Source organism: Tachysurus fulvidraco, chromosome 2 (assembly GCF_022655615.1).
Source record: "Tachysurus fulvidraco isolate hzauxx_2018 chromosome 2, HZAU_PFXX_2.0, whole genome shotgun sequence".
Taxonomy (NCBI): domain Eukaryota; kingdom Metazoa; phylum Chordata; class Actinopteri; order Siluriformes; family Bagridae; genus Tachysurus; species Tachysurus fulvidraco.
In genome coordinates, this window is record NC_062519.1 from 14,151,916 (window position 1) to 14,168,435 (window position 16,520).

The 16,520-nt window shown below is 41.4% G+C and overlaps 1 pseudogene; it reads left to right on the plus strand.

The window, feature by feature from the left end:
* The first annotated feature begins 7,673 nt into the window (after positions 1-7,673).
* Positions 7,674-11,293, plus strand: LOC113661862 (annotated as a pseudogene).
* Positions 11,294-16,520: the final 5,227 nt, after the last annotated feature.

Below are 16,520 nucleotides of genomic sequence, written 5' to 3' on the forward strand. Positions count from 1 at the left end.
ACAGGGTTGTTGCAAGGCACAGATCTGGGAAGGCTACAAAAAATTATGCTGCACTGAAGATTTGCAAAAGCACAGCGGCCTCAATAATTCTCAAATGGAAGACGAGATGGCCAAGAACCTACAGTATGGTCACTCTGACTGAGCACCGGAGATCCTGTGTGGAGTTGGAACAAAGTTCCAGAAGGTCAATCATCACTGCAGCCCTCCACCGATCTGAGCTTTATAGCAAAGTGGCTATACGGAAGCCTCTCTTCACTGCAAAAGACTCAAATGCCTGTTTGGAGTTTGCAAAAAAAAAAAAAAGCACCTGAAGGACCCTCATACTGTGAGGAACAAGATTCTCTGATCTGATAAAACCATGATTGAACTGTTTGGCCCGAATGGAGCAAAGATTTCCCCAATAAAAACCTGTTCAACAATGCTTAGGACCTCAGACTTGACAAACGGTTCAACTTCCAACATGGAAAGACCCTAAGCACACAGACAAGACAACACAGGAGTGGCTTAGGGGCGACTCTGTGAATGTCCTAGAGTGTCCTAGAGCCCTAATTGAACCCTATCGAAAGTCCCAAAAAGTCTTCAACTATTTTTAGAATTCTATTTTCATGTTGTTATTTATGTGCACTGAGTGTAGATTAATGAGGTAAAAAAAACTGAATTTGAAGGATTGTAGTCTAAATACTTTGAGTCTAAATACTTAAACTATATATATGAAATTTGCTTCATAGTATTTTAGTACAGGAAATTCCGCTATCCCACAGGAATTGCTAGTGACATGAACACCTTTATTATCCATAATGATTTCTTGGTTTTTCCATTAAAGGTTCCATATAGAACCCTGTCATTAATGACACTGTTAAGAAGCTAAGAAGCCTATGGGCCTATTATGTATTGTTTTACAGTGTATGATTTGTGTTTGTTTGGATATGTATACATTCAAACAATGATAGTGTGAATAATGTCATTTTACTGCCTCATTTATACTTGGTAATTGCCATTAGGAGTCCTAGAAGAGTTAATAATAAATATATACGTTTCCTGGAAATAAAGACGGTTACATTGATACTGCAAGCACAATAAGCAATTTGAGATAATGAAAATGCTAAATAAAACAAATGAAGCAAATCATCAATAAAAAACAAACAAAGCAAATAAAGAATGCGTTTTTTTTAAAGACTCACTTCGGTTAATAATTTGCAAGCGCTTGAAACGATCACAATCTTCCGAGTGTCGTTATTTCTGGGAACTTCTCAGCGGTCTAAAGTAATCAATACACTCATTACAACTGAGGAGACACAGTCTTTATAAGAATAAAAATGGAAACAAATTGTATTAATAACACAGAAGAAAGCTAAAAACATCATTGAGAAGTCCTCTTACCAAAGAACACATAATTGTTCAATTAACCTTAGCATCCTAACAAAGCTATATGTTTTACACAAGCAAAGCTAACTGTGGACTTAATAGTACCTGTTATTTAGCCTGGTCAGCTTGAGTTTTTGTAAATTTGCAATTGTAAGACCATACAGCTCTCCAGCATCTGAAATGGATATTGATTTTAATCCTAAGCTAGAAAGTATCGATTATTACCAGCCTTGCTTTGTCACAGTAAGAGGAGAGAGAGAGAGAGAAAAAAAAATTAAAGTAAATATGAACTAAAAGTAACTTTGAAGATAAGGAAGCCACCTATGAATTTAATTACCATTATTTCATTAAGACTAATCTTATGAAACGCCTCTGCATATTTGTGTTCGGCAAAAAGATAAGGATTTTTTTTTGTCGTGTATTGACTCTCGACGCCTACTTTGATGGCCAAAATGTACCAATTTTCCATTTCATAAATCTGTTCCTTCAGTTGAAAGAAATTTAATTTGCAACAAAATTGCCTCTGCCACTTATACAACCCTTGTAGACAACTCTCTCTCTCTCTCTCTCTCTCTCTCTCTCTCTCTCTCTCTCTCTCTCTCTCTCTTGACTCTACTCATCCTACTTCATTTTATTTAATCCAATCTCTATGTCATTTCTGTCTAAACTAACCATATGCATTTATAAAGCATTATAGATAGGTGTAAATTAAATGTCAGACCCTTTATTAATTGTTTGGGAATCTTTTTTCCTTTTACTGAGTTTTTTTCTATGTCCTACTGTGGATTCTAAATGTCTGTTACCGATTATTAAAAGAAAAAAAATAATAAATGAAACAACAAATCAGAATATCTTAATCCCTCTCCACTGCTTTTCTCTTTGTACCCATCCCGAGGCATCCAGACATTTTACCAGCTCTCAACGTCCTCTGTGGGACAAAGCCTTTGGACGTCCACTGAGCCGAGGCCGACTCTAAGAATCCTGAGACATCTCCAGTTAGACTCTGTGATACTAAGGAGATCTGAAGTCCATGATCCTTACACCAATACAACATTTATCTGACTGTATATTACAATCACACCCCCAGTGTCACCCATATGAGGATGGGTTCCCCCTTGAGTCCGGTTACTCTCAAGGTTTCTTCCTTTACCAATTTAAGGGAGTTTTTCCTTGCCACTGCTGCCTGAGTCACCTCAGAATTGCTCATAGGGGGATAAATACATACACATTGTGAACTATATATATCTAATAATAATCTTGAATTTTTTATTCTGTTAATTCTTTTTCTTTTATTATTTGTTATTTCTTTTATTATTCGTTATGTTTACCTTCTGCTCTATGTTTATGTTCTGTAAAGCTGCTTTGAGACAATGTCTATTGTAAAAAGCGCTATACAAATAAACTTGAATTGAATTGAATTGAATTGAAAAACACCAGTAAAGAAAATAAAAGAAATCCCAATAACAGTGCCTTTTCTCCTAATGCCATAGTTCTCATGATAATCACTGAAGCAGTGTCTCAAAACAGATTCTATTATAAGGAAAACCTTTTGTTGACTCATATATACTTGGACTACTCCATATCCACCCTGTCACTATTTTGTCACTAATTTGCGAAGAAGAAATCAACTTTAAGCTCCTGAATTCATTCAAGAACATGCGTATGTTAGTACAGCAATGACTAAACTTCATTACCGGAAGATTTAACACACACTTTGTTTAGTAGGCACCATATGAATTATTATGAAATCGTTTTTTGTGAGTTTTGCCTTTTATGGAGTTTTGTGATGGAAAAGTGCTTGAACAATCAGAACTTTTGTAAAGTTGTTAGGACTGTTTAGTGTGCTGTGACCTACGAAAACAGCAATACTTAATACCTCTGCATGCTGATTGTTGAGTACAAACCATATATCATTTTACCATATCACCACTTTTCACTTGAATATTGTAGATTTAAGAACTTTCACTACTTAAATAGTAGTTGATACATGACCATGATGCAAACGATGTGGTGCTTTAACATTATGATAATAATCAGAGTCTAGTTAGGGCTACTGCGTATTTCTAAACACATAATAAGCATACTAATGACTGAAAATGGTGGGCTTAATGATGGCTCTGTGAATTAGAACACACCTCAGCGTTATCTCTGGAAACCTAGCATTTCATCAGGTAAATACTATGTTACCGACTATACTATGTTACCTTTACCAGGCTCAGAAAATTACCCTTTTCAGCTTGAATATCCAGGCTTGCGAAAGTGTGAAATGGGAGGAAGGATGTGTGGGAGGATGAGAGAAAGACAGAGAGAAAGAGCATAACCTTGATAAAGAGCAGTGAAAAATATATAAAAAAAAGCATGCAAATTACATGCTGTTTAAAAAGAGACCATATGTGCCTTCATTTATTAAAACAAATTCCATCCATATGCGCTTTAATAATGATCATGAACAGTCCACGATTATTCAAACTCAGGCTGTCTTCCAAGTCTTCGAAGCTAAACATCCAGGTGGAATGTTTAAAAGATTAATTACAACTATAAATCCGGCAATTACGAACAATAGCGACTGTGCAGCACTGCGACGGATTGAGATACAGCTGAAATGGTAGGACAACTATTTGAGATATCTAAGTGTATAAGTAAGATTGGATTTATTTACAAGTAAATACAGTGTGCTTAAAGATATCTAAAGATTTTGCCAGAGTTTGAACAGCTACACACACACACACACACACACACACACACACACACACACACACACACACACACACACACACACACACACACACACACACACACACAAATTCATACTTATTCGCACAAAAAAAAAATCCCTTACAGAACACAGATCATTTATTTGTTAAATGTTAAATAGATTTTTTTCCACACACAGATGTTCAAAGATAATTAGCTCAGTCACACCTAAATAGCACCCCATCCAATTATTCTCTCTGCTCAGTTTTCTACCTTCACACTCCTCCGGTTATGATCATTTAGAAAAAAATGCCCTAAAGGACTGTAAATCAAAAGAAGAACTGGAAGTGTTTGTAACCAGCACCGGTTAATTAGATTAGATTATCAAACTTTTTTCCTTTCTTTCTTATCCTTTTAAAGCTGCCTTTCGAGCTTGCCTTTTAAAACGATTGCTTATCATGCTGTACAAGACGATCTCATCTTACCTACAGCAGATTCTACATTCAGAAAACCTGCTGTTGATCTCATGAACTATATCAACAGGGTAAACCAGCTTAACACTTTTTAATGCAGAGCAATTCTGCTATGTCCCTACAGAGACACTAATATCAATTGTTTAGACCTTTGACATAGCAAAATGTCATCAATTTCTCCACTCACTAAAAAGAATTGACTGTATTATAGCAGCGATTCTGCAAAACAATAAAGTAAAGCTGCAGCACGGTTGCATTGAGCTGTAGTACGTGGTTAAAAGCAGGAAGTCACCATTTAAACCAGGTTTTCCATGCTGCAAAGTGTCAACATGATAAATCAAGCCTTTACAAACGTGCTATGCTTCTCAGGGCTAATGTTCTCACAAATTGTTTTCAAATAATTAATGCAGACCAGGCTGTCATGAATAAAAACCGTGTATGGTCATCTATAAATTCACTCCTAACAAACTAATTATGGAAATGTGTTTATAGAGTATGTCTAGCTCAGCAATACTAGCAGAAGAAAATAAGCTTCATACAGAGAACTGAATCGATCATACTACAAAAAAGCTTATTGTAAACATTTAAACACATTAGGAGTCGTTTATCAAGGTCGAACAGATTTCTTTGCGAAATCAGACGCACGAGCGTTAACGCCAATGTGGCGTGAGAATTCAAACTGAACCTGAAACGATAGGCTTTAAAAAAAGAGAAAATTCTTTTATATGATGATAATTATGAACTCTGAATCAGGAAGATCTTGCAAATTTATCCAACAAGTATTATGAACAATATCCTGACCTCTTCCTCTTTAAGACTAATAACCGTGGCATGATTGTTTAGCATTGGCTCTCAGCTGTGAAATATGCAGAAATTAAAGATGATTATCACTTCTATTAAATTAGGTGTCAAGCTAAAAAGAAAACAAAGACTCGCCCCTCATTTAACATTAATATGTAAATACTGTGAACTTATTGTGAACTCATATTTTTCCTACTCCTTCTGAACTCAGTGATTTTAACATATGAACATATTAAAACCTGTTCTGTTTCTCTTTGTTCCCAGACTTGCGTTGATGTGAACTTTGTGATCTGTAATTTTTTTTTGGTAATGGATTTGCAGTTGCAGAGGTGCCAAATACGATACATGGTGAACAGCTCTAGAAACCACGCATCTTTTTTAAATCCACCTTTATTTTTGGATAAGATTCAGACAAACACTTAATATTCATACATGACCTCGAGCAGAAGTTTCGTCTGCTTGTCATTCCACAAATATGAGTTGTGTTTGTCACCTGATGGTTTTTCCATATGTTGCATCTCCACCTCTCCACACACAGGTTGTTAGCACCTATTTTTGAAGTGTGACATAAAAATTTATTTCTGTCACTGAGGTGGCATCTTCAAGCTGGTTTTCAATCAGCTTTCCTGCGGATGAACATATTTTCAAAAACGCTAAGCATGTGGACAGTTTTGTCTCCTATCCTGTATCTATACAGCAGGTCACAGAAAGAAATATTTAGCTTGCTCTCTCTTTTCTCTCTCTCTCTCTCTCTCTCTCTCTCTCTCTCTCTCTCTCTCTCTCTCTCTCTCTCTCTCTCTCTCTCTCTCTCTTGTGTACAACTCTGACATCATAAAATCTTTCCATATTCGGACCATTAGTTTTTATCGGAAGCTGTATAAAGGCATAAATGGGGAAGGGGACAGCTGCAGTGGTTATAGACATGGACAAATGAGCTATGGAGATTTATCCATTATCTGGTTGTAGAATAGAGTCATTAAACTCCACAATGACTGGTGCTAGGTTTAAAACCCCACCGATTCCTCATGTTTTTGGGCATGACTACCACCTTTTCCATATTAAACGCACTCAAAAACATTCTCACTAGTGCTAATGTGTAAAAAATTCACATTTAGTGCATTTGAAGGACTCTATATTAACATTTCACTTAGTTCTATTAATGATGTATCCTCATGCTAGGTCATATAGGTCAGGGATTAAGAATACCAGCAGGGGTATGGTGCAGATTTTTTTAAAGACAGCCAGTGATTCAGGTGTTTGGACAGCTTGGGAGTTCCTTGTGCCATGAGGGATGGTGGGTCTATTCGAGGATTGAAGGGAGTGTGGAGAAAAGCTGGGTGTGCTAAATCTCTAAAGGGTTGTGGGTGATAGCCAGTTTTGGCTTTGTAGGCAAGCACCAGTGTTTTAATTCTGTAGTCAGCTAAATGAAAGGAATATAGCAATGAGGCAGTGTGGTAGACATTCTGGGTCAGTTGCAAGGGTTGTTTGATGTATATGTGCAGACCTGACATACCAAGGGACTGAACAGTCATATTCCTGGTGTTGTAAGTGAGAAAACTGCACGGTCGATCCAGATTAGCAGTATGAGGATGGAAGGATAGATCACTATTCATAACTACCCCAAGGCTGTGTGTAGTAACAGCCATTTGATCTGAGAGCTGTACAGGGTGATCACAAGATCTTGACATGGGGAATGTATCTGCAGGACTATACATCAGCTTAGTTTTGCTGGGACTTTTAGCTGATGAGCTGCAATTCATGATGAGATGTCTAGCATACATCCTGAGACCTGTGCAGAAATATTAGTGTCTGAAAAAAAGACAAGGATGAGTTGTGTGTCATCAGCATAACAATGGTTTAAAAACATGTGTGAGGGTATGACTAAGACTGCAGGTATATATGGAGGGAAACAAAAAAGGGCCGAGCATTGAGCCTTGTTTGACACCAGTGGAGAGTCTGAATTGAGCAGATGTGGTTCTTTTTCTAACTTCGCTCTGTGTTTCACTATGGGAATCGCTTTGGGCGTGACCAACTACGGAAGCTCTTATGACACCACGTCTGTCTTTGACAGACAGGTCGACCTGCGACCAGACTCCGCACTGTCTTTATCAGCCAGGTCGACCCCTGTCTACGTCATTCGCGCTTTCTTCCCGTGGGAGACTGCAGCAAGCTCTCTCAGCGCATCCCGACTTGCTGATCTCGCTTAACTGTTCATTAGACGGGCCGTTATTGGACTCTGCATCTAATTTGCTTCGGTCTACGCGTCAAGGCGGACCTGCTGGAGATTTTAATCGAAAGTCTAATAGGCTAACGTGTTGTGACTAGTCTTTGGACTGCGCTATGTCGACGGCAATTACCCCCGCCAAAGGGCATGAGTCGAAGACTAGGGAGGCTGTATCCCGTCCGTGTCCATCATCAAGTGGAGCTACCATCTCGGGCAGGGACCATCATTTGGCACCGCCAAAGCTGCTGAGTTGCCGTGAGAGACCTCTACGATGGGAAAAGGCTGCCGCCGACCCACTCGGCAGCGAGACAGCTCTTGCCTGCCGTGCCTGCGTGCATGAAAGAGATGTCTCGATATTGGTCTAGCCCCTTTAAGAGTACGACCACCCTCTCAGCCTACGCGGCAGGGCTTCACAGCAGCCGCAGCATCGGGAGGGAGGCCGATGACCGCGAGAGCTGTGAGACCTGCTCACAGCGGACAGGTCGGTCAGCGACCGCGTCCGGATGGCTCCGGACCTTGGGGAAAGCATTCTTTTGCGGCCGCGGCGGCTAGGAATTGTCCGCCCCACTCCGAGGAAAGAAGAAGAAGCGTGCGACCTGACGCACAGTTTTTCCCCAATCCTTCTCTCTCCACTGGCGAAGAGAAGAAGGCGGGAGTTCAGCCCTTCTGTTCTGAGTTTGTTAGGGGCTCATTATGTTCGCTCTCCTCCAGTTCAGCGAAGAAAGGGAGGTCAGAGCCATGTGCAGTGTCACCAAGCACTCACACACACAGGGGAATTGACATTAAAACATGCATTATCGCAGCCAAGCCACGGGCTGAGGGCGATATGCTCCCCAAGTTCAAGTTCATATGACAATAAATGTCGCACTATCGCAGCCAGGCAAACAGCCGAGGGCGATATGTTTAAAAAAATCCCGGAAAATGCATGACATGAAAGGCGCTCCCCCAGTCCCACCACTGGGGGCAGTGCTCACTTCCCCGTCAGTGGGAGCCCGCTCGGCACATGTGATGACGTCATCAGTGCGCGACGATGGCGGGGCGGAAGTGTACGGGGCGGAAGGGGGGAGCCGTCAGGGCTTCTATTCCCGTTATTTCGTAGTTCCAAAGAAGGGCGGCGCAGCCCTCCGTCCCATTTTGGATCTGCGTGTATTAAACAGGCACCTCAGAAAGTATTCATTCAAGATGCTGACACACAAGGTGCTGTGTCGATCGATTCGTCCGGGCGATTGGTTTGTGACGATAGATCTGGCAGACACGTATTTTCACATAGATATTTATCCCTCTCACAGGAAAGTTCCTCAGGTTTGCATACTGGGGCACAGCATACGAATTTCAGATTATACCGTTCGGGCTGACGTTAGCTCCGAGGGTTTTTAATGTGTGGAGGCAGCCCTGCTCCCGTTGAGGACAAGGGCATAAGGATATTGTCTTACATAGACGATTATCTGATATGCTCGTCGTCGAGGGGGCAAGCCATAAAAGACGCAGAAATTGTCCTGAATCACCTCAGAGACCTGGGTTTCAGGATAAATATGATGAAGAGCCAGCTGGTGCCCTCTCAACATACAGAGTATTTAGGGCTCAACTTGGACTCCCTGTCGTATCAAGACACATTGACGGAAGAGAGAGTAGCGTCTTTCACACAATGTCTCGCTCGTTTTCAGAGGGGACGAGTGGTCCCGTACAAGCTGTGCTTACGAATGCTGGGGCTTATGGCTTCGGTGGTCGCGGTGGTGCGTTTGGGGCTACTCAAAATGAAGGATTTTCAGCGCTGGATCGTGCGCTTGCGTCTGTGCTCTCGTCGGCATCTCAGCCGACCGGTGAGAGTCAATCATGCGTGCGTCGAAGCGCTCAGACACTGGAAAGCCCCTGTGACGCTCAGATCAGGGATTCCCTTGGGGGCGGTGTCATCAAGAGTAACTATGACAACGGACACGTCCTTAAAGGGTTGGGGAGCAACCCTAATGGGCAGGGCTGTGAACGGCACGTGGCCGCCACAGCTGATGCACAAACATATAAATTATTTGGAGCTCTTGGCGGTGTGGCTGGCACTGAAACATTTTCTGAGTTTCCTCAGTGGTCGGCATGTTTTAGTGAAAACAGACAACACCACAGTGGTTGCTTACATCAACCGTCAGGGGGGCACACGCTCCCTTCGGCTGCATCGGGCGCGACAAAGCTGATCGTGTGGAGCGACACACGGCTTCTGTCTCTCCGGGCGACTCACGTTCCGGGGATCTTGAACAGAGGGGCAGACTTACTGTCCAGGGGAAATCCCCTTTACGGGGAGTGGAAACTCCATCCTCAGGTGGTGAGCCAGGTATGGCAGAGGTCAGGCTGCCGTCGATCTCTTCGCCTCGCAAGAAAACGCTCATTGCCCTCTGTATTTCTCTCTGGTGGACGAAAATGCACCGTTGGGTGTGGATGCTCTGGCCCATCGGTGGCCGGACGTGCTTCTGTATGCATTTCCCCCTCTGAGCTTAATCTCCCACACTTTACCCAGAGTGAGCAGTGCCTGTCATTGATTCTGATAGCCCCACGCTGGCCATCCCGACATTGGGTGGCGGAGATAGTCCAACTATTGTCGGGGCAGCCGTGGCCCCTCCCCCCACGGAGGGACCTTCTGTCTCAGGCGGGAGGGGAGATTTACCATGTTAGCCCTCTGGGCTTGTCCCGTGAGAGGTGGAATCTAAATGCGGCGGGCTTGCCCTCGTCAGTTATACATACTACACAGAGTGCGAGAGCCTCCTCTACCCGCGCTCTTTATAGCAATAAATGGCGTGTGTTTGAAGAATGGTGTGGGCGGAGAGTGATTATCCCTTTTCAGTGCTCTGTTAGGGATATATTATGCTTCCTCCAAGATCTGCTTGATAAAAGGAAGGCTTTCTCCACCATTAAGGTGTACCTGGCAGCTATTTCAGCCTGCCATGAAGGTTTTGGTGACAAGTCGGCAGGCCAGCACCCTTTAAAAAGTCGTTTTATGAAGGGGGCGCGCCGCTTACGGCCGGTGTCTAGGCGGTTGGTTCCTTTGTGGGATTTGCCCATCGTCTTAGAAGCCTTGTCTCGACATCCTTTCGAGCCAATAGAGGCAGTGAGTCTTAAGTATCTCTCTCTTAAGACGGCACTGCTCCTGGCTTTGGTGACAGCCAAGCGTGTGAGTGATTTACATGCTTTGTCGGTTAGCCCGTCTTGCTTACAATTCGCTCCGGGGCTCACTAAAGTCACTTTTCATCCTAACCCTGCTTTTGTGCCCAAGGTTTTGGAGTCGACATATAGGTGTCCGTCTACCGAACTGGCGGCTTTTCAGCCTCCACCGTTTTGTTCTCCGGAGGAGAGGAGACTTCATACATTATGCCCGGTGCGGGCTCTTCATGCGTATGTGAACAGGACAGCTAGTTTCAGAACTTGTGAACAGCTGTTTGTGTCTTGGGCTACTCCTCACACAGGGAAGCCGTTATCTCGACAGCGGCTATCCCACTGGATTGTGGAGGCGATATCTGTGGCTTATGGTTGCAGGGGTCTTCAGCCCCCTGAGGGGTTGAGAGCCCACTCCACTAGGGGTATGGCCACGTCGTGGGCTTTACTCAGAGGGGTTTCCGTTTTGGACATTTGCTCGGCGGCGAGTTGGGCAATGGCGCATACGTTTGTGCGATTCTATAGGCTAGACGTTGCGGAACCGTCCTTAGCACATGTAGTGCTGGGTGCCGGGACTACTGTACCCGTTTGGAAACAGTAATGTGGGTGCAATCCGGGAGCTGTCTATATCTGTCTAAAAAGAACGTTGGGTTACTTAACGTAATCCCCGGTTCTTTGATAACAGAGTGAGGTGTTTCACCAGCACTTCCCTCCTTGCACTTGGACGGGAAGAAATCTCGTTAAGAACGTAGACAGGGGTCGACCTGGCTGATAAAGACAGGGCGGAGTCTGGTCGCAGGTCGACCTGTCTGTCAAAGACAGACGTGGTGTCATAATAGCTTCCATAGTTGGTCACGCCCAAAGCGAATCCCATAGTGAAACACCTCACTCTGTTATCAAAGAACCGGGGATTACGTTAAGTAACCCAACGATTTTGTCCTCAGTAGTTGTTATGATTTATGTGAAAATAAATGTTTTTTAGACAAATTCTCCAATGAATCTTGAGTGAGTCCACAGTCCAATGTTATATATGTGGTGTCCAAAGGGTGTACCACAATAAGTAGGTTCTTGATGTTCTTCATGTTCCCATCATAAAGCCATGGAATCCTCTCCATCTTGAGTCCATTTTATCTTGCTATAATTATAGAGATTGATTAGATTATTTCACTGAAATGAACATTCATTTTGCATACAATTGTTTCATGAACAAATCTGACCATACATAACTAGAATAAGGACATTTGTCAAGAACAGCATGTACCTTTTTATTCTAGATATATTTTTCCTCTCTGTACTCTGAAACACACCAGTGGGAGCACTTAGGGCAGCAATAAAACATTTAAGCCATTTTAAGATACGGTATTTCATTATGGTTATATAAAGTTCAATATCCTCTAATTCACAATGCTGAAAAGATAAAAAGTGAACAAAATTGTTTGCTTAGTTCCCTATTACCAGTAGCTCTGTATCTTCACTGTATTATATTTTCACTTATTCTCACATCGCACTAAATCAGAATCAGTCACGACTGCAAAAACAATAACCTCTGATTGATATCTAGGCCAAGATCAGAAAAATGAAAACTGGGCCTCAAAAAAGGTTAATGAAATTGATTGAAATGCAGAGGTACAGCCTCAGCTAGATAATTCTCACTGTCAGCCAGCTCCCCATTTACTCAACATTAACTGCACGATTAGGAACGTGTTGGTGCTCTAAGCTCCTCGGCTGACGTATGTGCACACTACTGCTGGCTGTCTGCTGGAATGGTTTAATTAAAGTAATTAATAGGGAAGAATAAGCTACGGTACGGATAAGGTGCTAAAGCAAGAAAACGCTGCTATTTGTTTAGTCAGTCATGCATAACAATAACGAATAGAACAAAGGACATGCTTTTATAGCAACGAGATGTGATTTTATACTAGGATAAAATAAAGTCTGTTAGTCTTCGAACAATTTCCCTATGACTGTAATAGTTTTTCAATATTCCTTCAAGAATGACACATTGTAGGTTTATCCATTTATAGATACATTTAATCCTGTCTATGGAATAAATTTTGTCTTAGCAGTTATAACCAGCTCCCTCTCTCTGTGGACGACTTCCCTGAGTCAGAAGACATAGTGTTGCTGAACATCCCAAGTCAAACTCTCCTTGTGCGCCTCTCATTTCTTCCTTCACTTCATCCAGACTGATAAGCAAGTACAACTTTCCTTTTATTTTCCCTGATAGTATACATTTAAGTGCACAGAAAGGGCTAAATAGTTTCTCTCTCTATTCCAGGGTAAAAATCGCTATTTGCACAGCCCATGACAGTCATTAATGGACTGAACCTTGGTGTCTGACAGCTTGGAAATCAATTATTAATGAAAATTGGGGTTTGCTGTTGTTCAAAACATTTTTCTCTTCCATCAGCCTGGCACTCCATTGCAAGAGCTGGTTTATAATGCATGGACACTGCATACAGGGCACTTGTAAAGAGCAAAGTGGGAGGTGTAAGCAAAAATTTGCTCCCTAGATTAAAAAGAGGAATGAAGAAGAAATAGGAACAGGTGCAGGGCATCCACCAATCACAGCGACGATGTCTCGGAGGATCAGCCTATCAAGTTTGGACTTTCCTTTCATTTTATACGGTTATGGTGACAGTGTGGGTTGAGCAGACATGAGACTCTCACTGACAATTTCTTTCATTTGCAATGATCTCTCTCCACAATAGTTTGGTTTTATGGACGTGAACGTCATGTGTTGAGACTAAAGGATCAGTGGAGCTGTGATTTCTCTCCACAGTTGCTGTCTCTAACCAGAACTTAAAATAAATAGTAAAGAGTTTTGATGGTTCTATTTCCCCTTCTGTCTACTCTTTTCCTATTCTCCCTCTATCTGTCTAGTCCCATCTCTATTTTCATATCTCTCTCTCTCTCTCTCTCTCTCTCTCTCTCTCTCTCTCTCTCTCTCTCTCTCTCTCTCTCTCTCTCTCTCTCTGGGCAGGGTGAATGGGCAGGGTTTGACATACAGTATCATGTGTTTGAATAGAGCTGGGACATTTCATTATCTCTCTCTCAGTCACCTCAGTCAGATATCCCTGTTCACGTGGGGACATTTGGTCCCTACCACTAAAATATAAAACAAACACACACACACACACACACACACACACACACACACACACACACACACACACACACACACACACACACACACACACACACACACATTTCAGCCATTGTCATGTTATTGGCCTGTTTATTCTACTGTGTGCACCTGTAGTATATCTTCTATCCCCTCTAACCCTCTGTGTTTCCCAGTATATTTACAAAGCCTGTAGATACTCCAGGTATTCTCCTGGTTGTGGATTGGCATGCATCATCAACCACTATACTGACATGGATTACGATTACACAGTTCACCTCAATAAATCTCACAATACTCGCCTCCTTCCTAGTACTGCACATTAATTCCGACTAATCTGAAAGTTTTCAAAAGACAACAGAAGAGTGTTTCTTCACTTATTTTAACACCAACAAAGAGTTATTGTGCTCATTGTTCTGACACCGGGATCAGACATCTTAGTCAAATTTAGTCTCTTTCAGTGCCCACTTTAGTCGGAAATAACTAGCAGAGCTGACACTTTTATCCTGTTGTCTGATCTTCTTGTTGTCACTCAAGTGAATGGTGTGGAGAAGGAGAAAAGGAGCAGAAGGTTAATTGGCAAACAAGAAAAGCAGATGTGCGAACTGGTACGTATTTCAAATAGAAATCTTGTTTTAAAAAAACAAAACAGAATGGCAGTGAACAATACCGGGTCATGTTAAGTAAATGTGCAATTTACAGACGGTCTAAATTCAGACTTGCTTGAAAGAAGACAAGAAAAAAACAGAAGAGTGAGCTTGGAAAATATTGTAGCTATACAGCACCTGAGGTTTTCTAGAACTTTCCATGGCTATCGTTAATAATGGAATAAACAGGCGAATAAATAAATAGATAGATAGATAGATAGATAAATAAATAAATAAATTGCAGCAGTTAATCAGTAAGAGTAGAATAAATAGGTCTTTCATTCAGCCTCTCTGCTGTTCATATGAGTTATTAGTTATTAAAAATGTCTCTGTATTTCATCTCTCTCTCTCTCTCTCTCTCTCTCTCTCTCTCTCTCTCTCTTTCTCAAATGTCAGCAACTTTTAATTAATTCAGTCTCTTCAGACAGAGCACTCTACATAATCTTTTTTTCTTTTCTGCAACGTCCAAAGCACCAGATGCAGCTTTGTATTTCCGATGGTATACGTCCATTTACTTCAAATATTAAGCCTTTTTAACAGGAATGTTTAGACACAGAGGAGAAAGATTAAAATTAATTAATTAATTAATTAAAAAACATGAGATTTTGGTGCCAAATTTCAAGCTTTGATGCTAAAGGGCACACAGGCTTAATAGAGCTTCTGCTATCTTGGATGGCATTCTACTCAATTCATCTGTGAATCTATGGAAACATTCATTTTGGAAACTTAGCAGACATAAGTTATTATTATATTATACTGTATGCTTACTCCAAATCATTATGGTCTGTGCTCAGAACTTGGTTTTGCAATTCTTTGTTAAATTAATATGACTCATACAGCGGTGATATTAGATGGGAGGGATTGAGTCTAATATGCTAATATGCTAATATAGCTTGTAACTTATTGAAACTTATTGGGATTTAGCAATGCATTATATCACTAGGTCTAATCGATGGTCTAATACAAATCACACACACACACACACACACACACACACACACACACACACACACACACACACACACACACACACACACACACACACACACACACACACACACACACACACACACACACACACACACACACACACACACACACACACACACTCTCTCTCTCACAAACACACTCTCTCTCTCCCTCACACACACACTCTTGGATGCCTGAAATGACACCGATGTCTTCTTATCATTGAAAGACAAGAGGACGGCTAGGCTCTAGACTTATATGAAAAGGTTTGCTTAGGGAATAACTCCCGAATTTATGAAAACGGTTCTTTGTACGGATTTTACACAGCAAAAGTGATTTCTGTAATTGCAACTTGGAGTCATTGAAATTATGGCTCCCATCTCCTGATTTCCTGATATTTAAAGGTCTAAATGATTCAACATTACTAATTAAGATACTTGGAGCTTTTTCCAAAACCATGTCTTTAGTGTGCTTACTGCTGAACTGAGGTTTGGGTTTGAATTTTGTGTGTGTGTGTGTGTGTGTGTGTGTGTGTGTGTGTGTGTGTGTGTGTGTGTGTGTGTGTGTGTGTGTGTGTGTGTGTGAGTGTGTGTGAGTGTGTGTGTGTGTGTGAGAGAGAGAGAGAGAGAGAGAGAGTCAAGGAAGAGAAGAGCTGAACCATTTTTATATCTTGCCCTACAGACCCGCTATTCTGTATGTAATTAAATGGAAACCGAGGTGCAATAGAGAGGAAACGAACATCTTGCCTGCCCTTAATATTCTTTCTTAATATTCTAACAATTCTCTCTTAGACATTTATGAATACAGTTTAACATAATTGCCAGTGGGTTCCACATTGCAAAAAAAAAAAAAAAACCAATCCTGTAATTAAGAAGGATTTCCCCTGTCTTTAATATTATTTTAATAATATTAAATACTTATAGGATTATTGTTAGATAGAGAAGGATATTTAACCCATGAACAATTGATGGGGCTAAACATAATATAGGCTATGTTTCCATGTAGTATTTCTCATTCTGCACGTGTGAAAAAGGTAGATGTGGTGTGGTGGTCTGTTAAAACCTGTTAGATATCACTGTGCCTGAATA